Source organism: Lissotriton helveticus, chromosome 8 (assembly GCF_964261635.1).
Source record: "Lissotriton helveticus chromosome 8, aLisHel1.1, whole genome shotgun sequence".
In the NCBI taxonomy this organism is placed as follows: domain Eukaryota; kingdom Metazoa; phylum Chordata; class Amphibia; order Caudata; family Salamandridae; genus Lissotriton; species Lissotriton helveticus.
The window spans coordinates 1602016121-1602034226 of record NC_136069.1 but is presented as its reverse complement, the minus strand read 5'-3'; the positions used below and the strand labels follow the sequence as shown (position 1 = coordinate 1602034226).

General features: G+C 47.9%; 1 protein-coding gene across 1 annotated transcript in view; it reads left to right on the top strand.

Annotated features, from left to right (window-relative positions):
* NUP98 (nucleoporin 98 and 96 precursor) overlaps positions 1-18106 on the top strand; it is an 853605-nt gene that overhangs the window by 697713 nt on the left and 137786 nt on the right.

Genomic DNA, 18106 nt, shown 5'->3' with positions numbered 1-18106 from the left:
TAGTGCATGTGTTCACGGACAACAACACCGCCATGTGGTATTGCAACAAACAGTGCGGGGTGGGGTCGTGGACCCTTTTTCATGAGGCCCTCCGCCTCTGGACATGGCTGGAACATCAGGGCATTTCCTTGTTGGTTAACACCTGGCCGGTTCTCTGAACGCCAGGCCTGACTAACTCAGCCGCAGGTGCTTGATGGATCACGAATGGAGTCTTCACTCTGTGGTGGTGCGAGATCTCTTTCAACAGTGGGGAGAGCTCTGGTTCGATTTATTCACCACCGAAGAGAACGCGCAATGTCAGCAATTCTACACGTTGGAATTTCCAAGGCGGCACTCGCTCGGCGATGCTTTTCGTTGCGAGTGGAGTTGCGCCTTTCCTCCTATACCACTTCTGCCCAGAGTCCTTAAGATCAGGCGCGACTGGGCCGAAGTCATTCTCGTGGCTCTGGATTGGGCCCATAGAGTCTGCTATCCCGAGCTGCTCAACATGGCCATCGATCCTCCGATCATACTGTCTCTTCGGGAGGATCTTCTGTCGCAGCAGCAGGGGACTGTTCTCCACCCGAACCTGTCCAGTCGCCACCTCCTTGCATGGAGATTGAGCGGCGGCAGCTGAAGTCTTTCGACCTGCCTCCTGAAGGCTGTGATGTAATCTTGGCAGCCAGGCGTCCTTTCACTAAGACGGTATACGTCTGTAGGTGGAACAAATTTGGGGCATGGTGCACAGCAAAGGCTGTGGATCCCCTTTATGCCCCTCTTTCTTAAGTACTCTTGTTTTTTCTCTCTTTAGCCCAGCAGGGCTCTGCTCTGGGCACTATCAAGGGCTATCTTTCAGCCATCTCTGCCTTCCTTCAGTTGCCAGATCAACCTTCTCATTTCAAGTTCCCGATAGTTAACTGTTTGCTAAAAAGCTTAACGCATCTTTTTCCTCCAATCCCCTTCGTTATGCCTCAGTGGGACTTCAACCTTGTTCTCACCATATCTCATGTGTGCTCCCTTTGAACCACTGCATAACTGTCCTTTACGTCTTCTGACTTTTAAACTGCTTTCCTGGTAGCCATCACCTCTACTAGAAGAGTGAGTGAGCTCCAAGCTCTTTCTTCACAACCTCCTTTCCTATCTATTCATCCAGACAAGGTGGTTCTCCGGACCCGTCCATCCTTCCTTCCTAAGGTCGTCTCTGCCTTCCACTTCAGGCAGACCATTACTTTGCCCACCTTCTTTCCGCCTCCGCATCCTTCAAAGATAGAAGAGAGGCTCCACCGTCTGGACCCAAAACGTGCGCTCTCCTATCTGGATCACACAAGACAGTTCCGGGTGGATGATCAACTTTTTCTGGTTAAGTGGGTGCAAGAAGGGTCGGGCCTTGCACAAATGCACCATTTCTCAATGGGTCGTGTTGTGTATTAAGGCTTATTACTCTGGCTAAAAAGGATGGCCAGTCAGGCTACGCGCTGTGAGAAGTTGGCCTGATATATGATGCTCACTAGTTCTAGTGATCACCTTGTATCAGTCCAAACAACCCTTATGGTGATTGGTTGTAAAGTCAACCGTATAGACCAGCTATCCTAGTAGCGTGGACAAAAGCAGTCTTTTAGGCTAATCTCTTTTGGCATGTGAAGCCAGCTGTTTTACCACAATATAACCCCTTGAATAGCAAATGAAAGGACACCACACAGGTTGTTATGAAAATAAACAATCTATTTATTAATAACAACACCTCTGAGCTCTTTATGAGATCAGAGGGCTAAGCACATGACAATACTAAAAGGGAAATACGAGTTTGCACAATATTTACACAAGTGCCTTAGGGGCACGACAAACCATATACTCAAAATAATGGAATGCGAGGAAAGAAAGTACTGTAAGGAGATCCAGAGGCTGGAGGATCGGTGGGACTACGCTACAAACTAGGTAAGTAAGGAGCAGGAGGCCCACAAGACTCACGTGCAGAGTGGGAACTCTCACGCGGGATGCGTACCAACGTCTATGGATGCTACAGTTTACAAAGTTACGGATTCCGGACGAACACGGCTGGATGGAGGGGAAACAACAGTGGACCTGGACACTAGGATAGTGGACTCAGACTTCAGCACCTAGAAGCTTTAGTTACCTAACCCACAGGCTGCGGGTGCATAGGGCTGAAGTTGCGTCGGGTTTGCTGCGTTGATCCCGGTGATGCCTGAAACAAGAAGTTGCTGGCAGGCAGCCAGATGGAGGAGTCCGGTGGTTCCAAGGATGGAACTGGAAGATGGAAGTCCTGAAAAGGAAGGGGACAGAGTCTTGGTCACTAGCCAGTGACGGTGCTGGAACCAGGAGGGAACCAGATGCTGTCGCCGCGTTCAGGTGAAGGAAGGGTCGCTTCTCTCTGCAGCTGCGCGGACCAGGGGCTGTTATTCACGACCAGGCTGGAGGCACGAGCTGTCCCACGTAGTCTGCTGCTGTTGGCGGTGTTGGATCTTCGATCTGGACAAAAGGCCTTGGCTAATGCAAGCCACGCGGTGGAACAAAGATGGCGTCTTGTGTGGACCAGGAGGGTCCGGGGTGCTCCTCTTTCACAAGGAAGCAAGGGCCAGTCTGGGGGACCAGACTAGCAGTGTCGAAATCTTCGGGTCGTCGTCTCAGAGGGCACAAGCCAGCCGGCAAGTGACCAGACAACAGGAAGGGCAGCAACCAGGCAAAAGGGCCCCACGCAGATCACGGGGATGCTGGGGGGCTGGTCTTTGGTGCAGGAGCTGCGTCGGTGTGGGGCTTCTCAGTCCCCAATGCACTCACTTGAGGATCCCTCAGGGATCGTGCAGGAAGCGCTGTGCCGGTTTCTTCAAGATGGCCGTCTCCACGTTGCTCGTCGCACCCACGGGTCCCAGCTGTGCTGTGGATGTGGGTAGAGGTCAGAGGTCTGGAGGTCCGGGTCTTGTCGAGCTGGGTCGTCGGATTCCGGGATGGAAGGACTTTGCAGCAAACCGCACAGGAGCTTGATGGTGCCTGCGAAGCAGGATGGTCACTCCCTGACCATAGGGGAGATTCTTCAGTCTTCTGGTGTCCAGGATGTCGAAGGTCAAGAGTTCTTCGTGGAAGTTGTCAAGAGTAATCTCACTTTGAATGGGACCAGCTCCTACCTTTATTCAGCTAAAGGGGGCTGCACTACGACTAGGTCCCTCCCCTGGGTGGGACCAGGAAGGGGGATGGTTACACCCCCTATCCTTTGTCCAGTTTCCCGCCAGAGCTGGGGCGCCCCAGCAACTGGTTGGAACCGGTGTATGCACAGGGCACCTTGTGTGCCCCAGGCATGTCTCATTCCTTTCAGCCTTGGCCTACCTAATAGACAAAATCCTGTCTGGGGTGGTGCAAGCACCTCCCAAGGCAGGAAACCCTTTGTCTGAGCCTCCCTCGCTGGAAGGACTCCCAGCAGCAGGAGGTCAGACTTGTGTCTGTGGTGGCAACATCCATTTTGTGATGCTGAGGCTCGAGTTAACTTTAACCGGGGTTCACAGTTACATACATGTCGTGTCCCTCTAGAAGGGTGGAATGCTAACCCCGTCGCCAGAATTGGCGAGGGGTTAGTATTCCAATTCGTATGACACCTTACTCGACATGTTTTGATAATGCTATGCCAGAGTTAGCATTTAACCGCGAGGATTATAATGCACTTAAGAGTATATGGTATAGCGCTATCATGGAACGGCTATAAGGACTTGGTTCCGCAAGCTGCAAACGGGCTCAGCTCATGCCAGAGCACCATCTCACATAATTCCAAGCACTCTGCCTTCAGGATTGATAAGTGGTAGGTAATAACGGGGTAAACCCTTTCCTCACCGACCTGGGTCAACATATAGTTACAAAAAAGGTGGTCGGTTACATAACATATTCTAGTGTAAATTTCATCATTAGATTATAAAGGTACACACACGAATCAAGTAACATTGAAACTGAATTTAATTCAGCTGTGGGCAATGATATCCAGTAGTTTCACAGGTATTATATTTCATTTCATACAATACAATGCAATTTCTAAAGTCTTCAAACAAAACAGTGCTCGGTGATTGTCGACAACACCACCTATATACATACACGCCGCAGCAAAATTTGCCATATATGGCTCCCGTGTATAGTGTATATAGGGAACCACTTTGATCTATTATTGACTAGAAATGTTCTCAGATTGAGATAGAATTGTTTACAGGACACAATTCCTTTTCTTTGTCCCTCAATCAATTCCAACCACACCCTATCCTACTGAAACCCCCCCCCTTCTTCTGACAATCACCGAGCACTGTTTTGTTTGAAGACTTTAGAAATTGCATTGTATTGTATGAAATGAAATATAATACCTGTGAAACTACTGGATATCATTGCCCACAGCTGAATTAAATTCAGTTTCAATGTTACTTGATTCGTGTGTGTACCTTTATAATCTAATGATGAAATTTACACTAGAATATGTTATGTAACCGACCACCTTTTTCAGGATTGATCAGGCCTGCCATAGGAGTGACTGATAGGAATCTATGTGTCCATTTTAGGGTTAGATATAGGAATACTATATCTAAAGCAAAGGGTGTTTACACCACCTTGCCCCAGCTGTCGTGCAGCCAGTTGTCAGATTTGGGTGGCCAGCCAGGGGTGGCATAATACATGCTGCAGCCCCTGGTAGGCCCTGGGTACACCTATGCCCTGGATACCTAAGGTATACTGTACAGGGACTGATACGGTGGCCCAGTACCAATTGGTAAATGCACCTAAGGTACATGCTTGTCAATTTAGAGAGAGAACAGCTAGGCTGTGGGTCTGATTAGCAGGCCCACAGCCAGGGAAAGTCGTAAACCAGTGAAGCAAAAAGCAAAAATCTGGGGTGGCCATGGGATTGCAGACCCCACTCTCCTACACGCGCTCACTCCACCAGAGCGACAGCAACCACTACTGCCTTGGGACATGCCTCTGAATGACATGTCAGGCAGCCATGTGGGCATCGCTGCACACGTTCACCAAACACTACTGCCTGGACAGCAAAGGGCCTTAGTTTTGTGCACCAATGGTCAGTGTCTTGCACGGCTCTGCATTTCTGGTGCGGAAAGTAGTGTAAAGAACTGATGGCCACGTGCGAGGGCAGCATCTAAGTAGCTGCCGCGACGTCATCCTGGCGACCACAACGACTGACGTGGAGCCGACCGACGTCACCTTCCGACGTGCTGAGGTACTACTCAAAAAAAAAAAAACTTTCCGGGTCCAGCCTGACACCTGGGGGTAATTCTAAGGTAAGGAATCTATGATTAACTAATGTTTCTTACAGATAGATTGTTACCAAAGGTAAGTAACTTGTGCTTTATGATTGTTCCCTGAAAGCTAGGTTGGTGTCATTTGAAAGCGACCATGGAGAGATCTTTAGCCAAGTTACCATTTCCCAGATGTATGAGGCTAGCTTAGTATGTTGTGAACACTTACTTAAGTGAAGCACCCTGCACTAAGCCAGACAACTCTTATGGTGATTTTAGTGCTATTAGATAACCATAGAAGGCTCTCTAAGTGGTAGCTGTGGAGAGCTGTCTTCAGGCTTAGTCCAGAAGGAGTGTTAAGCAGCTTGTTTTGCCAGATTTAATTATATTGTGTAGGTTAAATGAAAAAGAGCCAAACAGTTTAGTTCTAAAAATAAGTATATTTAATATACATGGGTATATCTCCTACCCAGAGATATCAACACAATACTTCAAACGGGTACGTAAGCACAAATATACAGTGGTCTCGCAGGGGAGACCAAACCATATACTGAAGAAGTGGAATGCGAACTAAGTCGGGACTTGGATAAGACGACTCAGAAGAGCTGGGCACCCAAGGAACCACCCGATGTAAGTACCTGGGAACCCCATGGAGGCTGTGTGCGCAATACAAGTCAATGGGAAAGTCGCAGTTTTCAAGAAGGACCCTTCCCAGGGGACCCTGAAGAAACCCTTGGAAACAGAAGGTTGGAGTCTCACCCCACCCGTGAATACCACAGGAACCAAGATATATACACCAGGCAAGCCGGGTGAATAGGTGCGAAGTGACGTCAGAAACCGCCATAGACCACAATGGACGACTTCAGGAAAAATACAGCTGGTAAAGATGGTGCAAGAGTCAGGTGAAATCCAAGGATTGATTCTTGAAGAGGAGTACGTGCATACGTGTAAGCAGGCGGGACAGAGTCTGTACCACTCGGAGGTTGACCAGGAGGCATGGAAGACCAATGACGGAAGATGCAGGAGTGATGACAGTGACCTTGTTGTTGCAGCTGTGAGGACCAGGCGGCACTGTGGAAGATCAGGAGCCATTCACGAGCTGTCCCATGTCGGAAGTAGAGAACCAGGGGGTCGGTGTCCGGCGGGAACACCAACAAGCCTTGGCAGCAGCAACAGACGTGATGAACTAAGAAGGTGTAACGTTTGGAGCAGCACGGTCAAATGGACTCACCAATTGCAAGAGAGTCAGAGCAGGGCCTGAGCAAGCCAGGGAACCCAATAAAGCTAGAGAAGACCCTCAAGAGGACCCACAGGCCAAAAGCACCGGAGTCTCACTAGAACCTCGAGCAGCTCACCAGAGATGCAGGCCCATGGTGCAGAGGATGTGATGAGGACGAAGATCTTGGCAGGAAAACATTCGGGAGGCTGGAGCTTTTTGTAGCCTGAAGATCTCTGGAGGACAGAGTCAGCAAACCGTGGCAACAGCACGTAGACGCGGTGCACAGAGATTCTGATCCAACAGTTCCGATGAGGGATACTGGTCTCAAACTTGCTGAGAGGACAGGCCAGGCCTCAAAAGAGTTGCAGAACCACCACCTCTGTTGCTGAGCCTTTCGGAGTCTGTAGGACGTCGGGAGCAGCAGACTTGTCAGCTTTGTTGCTTTGCCTGCAGAGAGGGAGATTCTTTTGGGTGTCTTTGATGCCCACAGGCCTGGAGAAGAACCTGGATGAAGCACAGGCACGGATGACGAAGACTTGCTGAACAGCGAGACCAGGAGTTGCAGGAATCTTCCTTGATGCAGTCTCTCTTCCAAGCGAAATCCAAGGTTCCCTGACGGTCAAAGTCGAAGTGGTTTCGGGTTTGAATCTTGTCCCACAACGAATCTGAAGAGCTATCCATAGGTAAGCATTTAAGTACCCTAGGGAAAGGGTTGGGACGATTCAAGGGTCCCGCCCAGAGGAAAGACTGGACTCAGGGGAGGATACTCCTATGTCCTTTGTCCAGTTTAGTGCCATAGCAGGAGCCAAGGGCTCCCTGAACTGTTTACAACTAGAGTATGCTAGGTGGGCACCAAATGGGCCCTTCAAAGCAGTTTGGTGGCACTGGCAAGCGCCCCCACCCCAGCGCACACCAAGTCCTGTCTGGGAGGTGATCCCACCTCCTTGTGACAGGAAACCTATTCTACCTTCCCCTACTCAAGCTCGGCAGAAGGGCAGAATCAGGTCTGTGGTCGTCAGCAGCACTAGCTTGCTGGCCGACCTTGAAAGGTTGTTACTGGGAGCACTGGGGGCTTCCTGGGGAAGCTCTCTGGTGCATGGAATCATACCTCCAACACAGGTAATGATTCCACCATGTTTGATTCCAAACATGCCCAGTTTCGGCACAGCCATCACGTAAGCCACTACATGTATAGAAATGGCTGACCACACTTACAAAGACTGGAGCATCAACTCTGGGGTTTGTAGTGAGTGTCCTGCTCTTGCAGGGGCACCCTCACACTTAAAACTTAGCACCCTACCTTCAGTATAGAAAAGCCTACCTTAGGGGTGACTTATAGGTTTTAAGTGCAGTGACCTCAGATATAAGAAAACTTACATTTGTTATTAGTGGTGCTAGCACCAGCTGTGAGAAAGTGGCTCTATATATACTGGACCAGAATAAGGTACAGTGTGTATAGAGTCCACAAACCCCAGAGGTATAACAGAGGTTAAAGCCAGGTGTGGCCTTAATCTCTAAAGTGGTAGCTTGGTCGAGCAGTAAGGCAGTACCAGAGGACAGTGTAAAACATTTGTTGTACACAGTCAGCAAAAGGTTTTACACACTCAGACTGAACTCCAGGCCAATTGTTTTTATATCAAAAGATATAGTTTTATTTTTAGAACCAACAGGTATCAAAAAATATACTGTTCTCAATATGAGAGGTGTCAGATGAGTACTTTGCAGAAAGGCAGTACACTTTGTAAAGACAATGGGTACAGGGGTTGCAGTAGGCAACACAATTCTACACATAATTTAGCATTGAGCTCAATGGATTTCCTTATATAAACACAGTTGATTACTTTGTAGATTACTTTGGTAATTCCTGGACTGGCTCCTAGGTTCAGTCCTGGGGTCTAAGCTGAAAACAGTTTAGCAAAAACGTTTTAGGTATTGTAGTGATTTTTCAGGAATAAAAAGCGATTTTAAATGTTCACATTTAGAAACTTTTCAACAGGAATCTGGCAATGTTATCCAATAGGAGAAAATTCAGGTTGCAGGTAAAGTACGATCTTGTTACTTTTGTAATCCAGTACTTGTCTCCTGGGGCCACCACTGGTGTCTCATCTAAAAACAGGTACGTAATTACGTTTCAGTATTTGGTATGATTTTCAAAGAATATTTCTAGTTTTCAAAAGTAGACACTTCGAAGAAATTTCATAGAAAAGCAGACAATGGATTCCAATGGAGAAAATGCAAGTTACGAGTAAACCCGGTAAGGATTACTTTTGCGGTTCAGTACTGCGCTACAAGGTACAGTACTGGCTTCTCCCCTGATTACAGGTGAGTACTTCGGAATTCGGGTGATTTTATATGAATATTTTTAGTTCCCAAAAATTTACACTTAGAAGATTTTTCGAGTCAAACCAGTCAATGTGATCCAATGGCAGGTAAGTGAGTTATCGGTTTCCAGGTGACTACTTGGCTGGCGAAGTTAGGGTTCTGGGCAAAGACTCAGGGGTCCCCCAGGGTCCGGTAAGTACAGTTGGTTCACCCCCAGCGGCACATGGGTGGCCGGGTGCAGAGGTAGTTAGGCCCAATGTTATCCAATGAGGGAAAGGGGGCCTCCGGTTGGTGGCTGCTGGCTAGCAGGCCACGCGGCTGTGGGAGCTGGGCTCCTGGTCACTTGCTCAGGGCAAATGGGGAAGTAGGATAGGGTACATGTTGCACTGCCAGGGGCACTCGGCCGGCTAGGTGCAGGGTGCAGGGTGTTTTTGAGCCGTCGGGCGATCATTGTTATTTAATGAGGAACTTGAAAAGGGAAAAAATGCTGCAGGCTCGGAGACAAAGGATTTTCTGGAGCGACTAACACTTCGAGGGGTAGGTTGGGGTCTTAGAGGATAGGTAGGCACCCAGGAGTTGGGCACAGGGGGCCGTGGGGCGCCGGGTGCAGGGGTGTCTTTTGAGGTTGGGAAATCTTTCCCCCTGCTGGTCGCGGTCGAAGGGGTCCTCTGTCCTGAGACTGCAGGCATTGTTGGGGTAATCGATGAGGGTCTTGGGGCACTGGAGTTCGTGTCCCAGTCGCCGGGGGGACATCCTCGCGGTCCTGGATCACTCAGGCACAGGCCGGGCTCGGCGGGTGCAGAGTGGGTTGGTCCGCAGCTTCCTGGCTGGCACTAGGGGTGTTGTTGCAGCAGAGCCTCTGCTGATGGGAGTCCCAGGCTTTAAGAGGGTAAAGGCAGGCAGGTCCTCTGGGTCCCAAGGTTACTGTCCACAGGAGTCGCCGGGATTAGGCAGGAGCAGGTTCCAGGATCGACAGGCCTGTAGGTCTGGGGGCAAGTCAGTTGTTGTCGTCCTGTTAGCAGCTGCACGGCGGGTCTTCTTCCTCTTGATCTTCTTTCTCTGATCAAGGAAGCTTCAGGGAGTCCCTAAATACTGAATTTAGGGGCGTTACAGGTAGAGCAAAGACAGGGACCAATAGGTCCCTGTCCTGGGGTGGGTACACCCCTAGCCTGCTCCTCTCCTGTGGGAGGGGGGCAGGAGCCCAGCTGTGATTGGGCAGGGCTCTCCATCTTCAAGATGGCCGGAGCCCGGGGTCGTGCTTCACCTAGTCTCCCCCACCTGAGGGGTGGGGTTGGCATAGGCTGGCACACCCCCCTTCCTGACGTAGTTTTTCCCGCCAGAGTGAGGGTCAGAACTGGTGGGGGCCAGTTGCTGGGGGCAGCAAATGGTCTGGAGAAGCTCACAGAGGCCTTTGAATCTTCCCCCTGCCCTTCCTGGGGGAGGAGACCTAGCACCTTTCCCAGGATGTGCATTGTTGCAGGCCCAGGAGAGAGATGGGGGCTCTCCACCCAGGGTTCCAGCAACATGTCTGCTGTGTGGCAGCCTCTGCCCAGACGTGGATTGTAGGTTAGATTTTCAGGGACATCTCTAAGATACCCTCTGGTGCACTTTACGTTAAATCCCACACTGGCATCAGTGCGGGTTTAATGTGCTGAGAAGTTTGGTACCAAACTTGTCAGTCTTCAGTGTAGCCATTATGGTGCTGTGGAGTTCGTAGTGACAACCTCCCAGCACCATATACTCTTAATGGCATCACTGCACTTACAGTGACCAGGAATGGCCCAGGGTACACAGGCTATGCAATGGCAGGCCCGAGACACACTTTACAAGCTGCTTCTGTGGGTGGCACAATCAGTGCTGCAGGCCCACTAGCAGCATTTGATTTACTGGCCCTGTGCACTATGGTGCACTGTACTAGGGTCTTACAAGTAAATCAAATAAGCCAATCATGGAGTCACTAATCAATACAACAATTTAACATAGGGAGCACTTGCACTGTGGCACTGAATAGCAGTGGCACAGTGCCCAGAACATCTAAACCAGTAAAACATATCAAAAACAGAGGAGGCAATCATTAAAAAATGGAAGGGAGACTCACCCCAATGGTACCAGGTCGAACATGCCTAATTTTATTTTAATTTTATTTTCTTGTTTTTTATTTACACGAGGGTAAGATTTTGTAAATCCCAATATTGGGCTCCGTGTAATTGTCTGCCTACTCTTGCTATCTAATGTTTGCCTCAGACATTACAATTTATTTTTCTTATTGAATAAGCTTCAAGTCACAGGATGTGTTGTACTGCTTCAAGAGAGACAAGATCCTTGTGTTTTTTTCAGGCTTAACTGCTCCTCTTTCCATACCCAACCGAGCAATCCCCGTCTGATGATACAAATGCGAATCATGCAGTCATTTTGAGTGCAGCCCACCACCATAAAGTCAACATGCATGTCTTCTAGAACATACTGTCCACTTCCTCCCTATGCTCAATTCATGTTCATGTCAGCCCAAAACAATTGTTGTGATCTTGTCATGCCAAAGGTATAGAAGAAATGTAAAGTTTCTCTAAATAAGTCACTTTAAATCCATTGTCAGATCCACCCATATTCCCTGGTGGTACACACAGCAGGAAAGTAGGTGTCTGCGCAAGCAAATGGGAATGCCCCCTTATGGAGAAGGAGAGTAAGCGCTTCGAACTGCCAGCAAGTTTGTTGGAGTTGGTGCAGCCACCCAATCGCTTATTGCCACTTTGGTTGGCTTGCTGTTACGAAAGATTTAACCTCCCTGTGACTTAAAGGTAGCAAGAGGTTGCAGAGCTAGTCGCTAAAGTAAAGATTATTTCCAACACAAACTTTCCCAGTGGCCTCTATGCTACTGAAGGACACAGCTCACGAAGTCCATGGGTGCCCTGCAATTTGTCACTCTCATGGGCACCTTTCATATGCAGTAACCCAGGTGCTGGAACTAGACTACGTGCTCTGGCAAGCCTCAAACCTACCAATACCAGGCTTTACATGACTCAGTGGATACTCTGGGTGGTTACAGGCATAACAAGTTCTAGGAGAAAGGCAGCTCATGTAAATGTCTCTTCACCCAAGCACAGACTCACTTGTGCTCTGCTTTCCCTTCACCCCGATCACATACCTGTTATAAGAGACTAAAGGATTTTCACCCTAGCTGAGAGGATATCGCCTTGGATCAATGAGTGTTAGCGGTTCAGTACAGATACTGCTTAGAATTCCACACCGCACCAACGTACCGTCACACTGACACTTCATTAGCCAAGACCACCTCACCCTCTTCTAAGAAGAGGTTCCAGCGCTCCTCTAAAAGGTCCACTCCAGCCCATTCTCCAGCTCATTCTCCCGCTCCAGCCCATTCTCCCGCTCCAGCCCATTCTCCCACTCCAATTGGGCAAAGGCATCTTCCTGCTGTACTTCCTCATTTCATAAGACTTCTCCCTATGGCACATCTTAGACCTCTGGCCACAGAACCGGTACATCTTGTCTAAGCACTTTCATATGACAACCTTGCAGGGCTTCATCCTTGTCTGCAAAGATCATCCTCGGGGGCACTAGGGAATTTATATGGGGGCTGGAGCGGGGGCTGGAGCAATATGATGCCTCTCTACACAGCCTCACCCACCCTGTCCATCACCAGTGCATTTACTTTGTGGTAAGTAGACAGCAGTACCAGTTCACTGTTCTACCCTTTGGAGTCGCTACAGCTCCCAGGGTCTTTACAAGTGTCTGACGGTGGTGGCCACTTATCTGTGCCGAGCAAGCACCCACGTCATCCCGTACCTCAACAACTGGTTGATCAAGAGCAGAACCAGTCAGCGATGCCTAGCAGATATTCATGCAGCTGTAACCCTGATCCACAGCTTAGGGGTACAAAATAAAACCACAGGAGGTCCTACCCCAACAGATCCAGCCCTTCCTAGGCACAATGTTGAATGCTATCACAGCGAAAACGTATCCCAACCAGCAGTGTAGTGGCATTTCATCAGCTGCTGCTGGGTTTTATAGCCCAGTCTGCTCACTGTAAAAACTGTATGAAGCTCTTGGGTATGACCACAGTCTGCATAGCACTTCTGCCACATGCCAGATTACACTTGCAGCCACTCCAACAGTGTCTTGTTAGGCAGTGATAACAAGCACAAGGTCACCAGGACTAACTAGTGTTGGTAAAAGCCCACATTAGGCTCATTACTATGGTGGTGCAGCAATAACCTGTTGCTCAGGAAGCGTTTCTTGGATCATCTTCTGCATGTGATGATTACCACTGACTGATCACTTACTCGGGGGTGCGCACATCTCAGCACCATGACTACAAGGTGCTTGGACTCCACCATCACCTGGGTCAGTATATCAGCTACCTAGAGCTGCTTGTCATCTGTCTAGTCCTTAAAACCTTCTGCAAGCTTGTTATGGGGTGCATTTGGGTCAGCAGCAGCTGCTACACCCTACCTACCGACCCACACCTGAAAGCAGTGACTGAGGCTTTGCTTCTTGGTTGAGGTGGACATTCGAGATTAGAGGCATTTGGTCTGCGGCGGGGCTTGGCTCCACATTTACCTTTTGGAGTTGCAGGCTATTTGCTTACCATTAGAGGCTTTCCTACTGTCATTCTGCGTGGGAAACAGGTGCTGATTCTTACAGACAACACCACCACTATTTGGCACTGCAGCAACAGGGCAGAGTAAGGTTGTAGGTCCTGTGCCAAGAGGCAAGGCTACCGCCTCGGGGTTGGCACGTGGAGTGCCAGTCATGGACATCTGTCAGGCTGTTATGTGGGTATCAGTTCACACATTTATGAAGCATTACTGTCTGGACAGCCAGGTCTGGCATTTTTGCAGGGAGGTTCATTTTGTCTGTTCAATCCTGCATGATTTTATGGTCTGGGCCATTCCTCAGACGCTCCACCCGGAAGGTACTCTTTTGGTTTCTATTCACGGTCGAGAATCAGTGGTTTATAGATATCCATCAGAAGAACAAGTTACTCACTTTAGATAATCGTCTCTCTGGTGGAAACTCTGTATAACTGACGAGTCCCTTCTAACCTACCCTCCTCCCCTTTCAGTGGAATTGACTCTCTAGGTCTACATTAAAAACATTCCATTTAGAGATGTGCACTTCGACACATTTGATAATTGAAGGCTCTGCATCCAATGGCACAACCCGACATCTGATTGTTGACATGTGGTGAGGAAGTAATATGGTGACACTGACATCACATCCGGGGCGGGATAGACCTGATGCAGCGCTACGTGAGGCTGCCTACTAGCGCTCAAGTGAATTGCTAAGAAAAATCTCCCAGATTCAGTCTGGCTTCGGGTGGTATTCACAAGGTGAGGGATCTTTAGTGTCCACCAGAAAGAGCATGACCAAACGTTTGTATTTTCTTCTGGTCTTTGGTGTAGTGGCAGATCCCCATTTGAGCTAAAAGTGATCCATCTGGTCCCGAAAGCCTTCCTGGCATCCATCAAGGGAAGGACAGTACAGGGCCTCACAGCCAACAGACCTTCCATGTAGTATTGCAACAAGCAGGATAGAGAGGATCCTTGGTCCTGTTGTAGGAGGCCCTACTCCTATGGTAGTGGTTGGATTAGAAGAATATTTTGTTGGTACACCACCACATTGCAGAGCAAACTGAGCCCATCTATGACAGGATGCCCACGTGGATCTCTAGATGGGAGGAATCACTAGGCAGACAGTTTCAAAGGAAAGGATGAGAATAGGCATTGGAGCATGAATACAGGGTATCTAGGAACACCTGATAAAAATATATGCGGTTAAATAACTAACATACCACATAGCTTACTCATCACGGACTCCATTTCATGAAGTAAACAGACATTGAGTTGCCCCCGAAGTGATACTGAAAATACCCTGCCATGTACCTTTGTCACTCTTGCAGAGCATTAACACGAATAGTTATGAAGAGAAACAATCAATCAATATGTGGAGGGTCAAACATGCAACAAGACAAATGGGCTGTTGCAACGCTGTTTAATGTTTTTGGGTTTGTTGACTTGTGGGCAATTTTCAAGGAAGCTAAAAAAAAGTATACATTTTGATCTTGTATAATAGCCAAAACATGAGCACTTGGAAGTTAAATGTAAAGCATGTGTCAATTTTGAAATCCTTAACACTGAATTTTTTTTTTTAAAGATGCTTTTTCCAGCAGTATCACAATTTCAGGTTCAGCATACCTGCCCAGTTTAACAGTAACCACCCACACCTTGTTTTACCTATGTGGAGGCAGAGGTAGACAGGCCTAGTCTTCATTCTCCTCTTCCTCCACATCAGTCGTCCAAAACGTGACAGATTCTTATGGATACTTCTAACCACAGATTTCGCACATTTAGACTATAGTTAGGCACCAGACTAGAGCCGAAAGATGAAAAACAGTAGTGCTTCCGCAAGCTGGCATGTGGTGTTGTGCGGCTCCGTGTTGACTTTGTTCCACCCCATAATTGACACCAACACCTAGTCTCCGACGTCACCTACTTTTTTCCTGCATCTTCGTATGTGAATCCAGAGCTTGCTCCAGAAAAATACAAAACAAAGGAACATGGCTCCTCCAAAAAGTACAGGGTTTAAACCTTGTCAGGACCGTCGTAAACAAATGTCTGTGACTGATTTATGCGAGGTATGCCTCTGAATTTGGGCTTGAGAGGCATAACTCCAAGCCTTGCTAAAATTGTGCCCTCTTGAATCTCACTGTGATCCGGAAACGTGAATCAATGTTGTACATCTTAGAATACCATACACAATCGTGCAATACCTGCTTGAAAGTGGAGGCCCTGACGCTTCTCTCAGGGCTGTTCCCAGGACGGGTCCTCGTTGTGATACAAGTCTACTGGTAATTCCCCATCCTGCCACGTTCTACCAGAGAAGTTGCGAGTGCGTCATACTGCCTCATGGTGTCACTCCCGGTCCACCAGTAATGAGCAGATTACACAGTGCAACAGACTAAGGCCTTTGGAGAGATCATGATGCATAATTTTGGCACTCATGCTGCGCCTTTTGACGAGCTTTCGGCATCCCAAGATCCGTAGAGACCTCTAGTTGGGGTACTGCTGGCAGACTTGTCTGCGGTGGTCTGTTCTCCTTAACCAGTCACTTTTTCCACTTTGGCTTTGGCGCAGACTTTCCCCCCAGCTCTGTATTTCATGCTGGTGTCTCCAGCATTGATGCACTGGAGGAGGACTCAGTACCAATAGTAGTTCCGAATTCGCCCTGGCCTCCAAAATATCGTCCAGAATCTATCCCACACACACACTGTCTCTGTAGTCTGATTCAGGTAGAACAATGCCTTTACCACTAGGCTGCCTTCCTGCTCTCCAGCGCTCCATCTTTTCAGCACCGACTCTGATCAGTCAGTTAGCTTTTGAGAAAACAATGGAGATGGCGAGGATGATTTACTCCCACACTGTGCTTCCACTGGCATGGTAAACCCAATTCTTTCCCTCATATGCGTCTTAGGTTTTTCCCTTCTGGGGCGAAATGAAGTTGATGCGAAACCGCACTGCATCACCTACCGGCATGCGGAAGAAATGTTGTATTGTATCTTCCAGATCCAGTCTAGCACCTTGGAATATTCTAAAGGTGAGGAATCCACCAGAAGGAACATTACCATAGGTAAGTAAGTTGTTCTTCTCCATTCATGGTGGGGTTACAGAAAAGGGTGTCTCATTCTTCAAAAAACGAGACTGGATTACTTCAGACCTGTTGAACATCCAGATTGTTGTCTTAGGAAATTCCCTCCCCTATCTGGAGAGGTCTCCACCCTTTCGTCCGCTGCTCTCTCCTTTGGAAACAGTGGGAAATTAGACCTTGTCCTTTGTCTTCCAAAGAAAAGAGGCGCACTCTGGCCAGTCCTGGCCTTGCAATGTCTAACCCAGTTCCTCAAAATTTCTAAGCAACAAAGGTTTAAGATTGTGACCATTCAACACGTTTAAATACTGCAATCGCAGGACTAGTTGGTGTGCTTAGGCGGTACTTCTTATTGCGGTGTTAAAATAGCTCCCCAACCCTAGAAAACAGGCGATGGTCAGCAGTTCCTGCTCACCTTTCGTCTGGATCCCTATGTATGTTTACAAAGATGATCACAATGGTAGTAGTCCACCTGTACTGCAGATTATCCATGTGAACCACCTTTTTTGATAATTGGCTCCTAAACGCATTACCCCCTGATATACTTCGCCCTTTGCACAAACACAACTTCTAAGTCAAGCCTCCTTTCCTCTCCAAAGTGGTCGCGGAGTCCGCATGAGGCAAGTGATTTCTTTGCCAGCCTTTTTTGTATCCCAGAAGGGCTCATCATTCCATCCACACAAAAAAAGCTTTAGCAACAGGTTGCAAACAATACATTTTGAGACATCAAAGCAGTCCCGTTCTAGATAACTTTCTTTGGCTTACTATGAACTTCTGGAAACACCTGTCACTGCGGCTCGTGGAGGGTGTATGCGGCGAGGTACATAAACTCTCTTGCAAATCCAGATGATTTGACATGGAGGTACTTTGACCTCATTTAATTTTTGGATGATTAAGCAACATCTCAAATTGGCTTGGCATGTCTTGATTCTTTTTGGGTGTAATGAAAACTTGGCTATTCTTCTACTTGCATTAATCAACCATAGTTGAACGTGTTTGGTGTAGGGAAATTTAGGCAGCAGGTATCCATTAGAATATCAAGTTACTTACGTTCAGTAGTCTCTTTTCGATTGCTAACAATAGCTCCTGCAGTTTCCGTACACTGTCCATCAGCTTCTCCTTGAGAAGGAAACTTTTTTAAAAAAATGTTTTTCTTTTTTTGGCTCACTCTCTGCATCATAAGACTTTGACCATGGAATAAATTGGCCGAACCAATGTCACTTTCACATTGGTTACCCTGCAACCACTTTATCACTGGCTCTATACCTGACTCTGAAGAGCGCCATCTGATGTTGGTATCGCCACAGTGCTGTTAAATACAAATCTTACTCCAGTCTGGCATTTGATATGAAGAGTTTCATGTACGGAATCAGCTGGAGTCATTGTTTTCATCAGAAAGAGCATTGCTAAAGGCAAAATAACTTTTTCTTGAGAAACGTCCTGGTATGTCACAAGTAGGTGAATACAAGGTAATTTATTCATCCTTTGTCAACTTATGTATGGTTAACTTCAAACCTTTATGCAACTCACATTGCAATATTAGTTCTACGAAAGGGATGGCAGTGTCAGAACATTATCACTCGGTTTTATACATCAGTCATGAGTTGAATGCACAGGTCACTTTTCTAAAACAGACCATTGCTGGTGTTATTCATTTTAAGTGAGCCAAATGCTTTTGTGGGTGTTTGGAGAT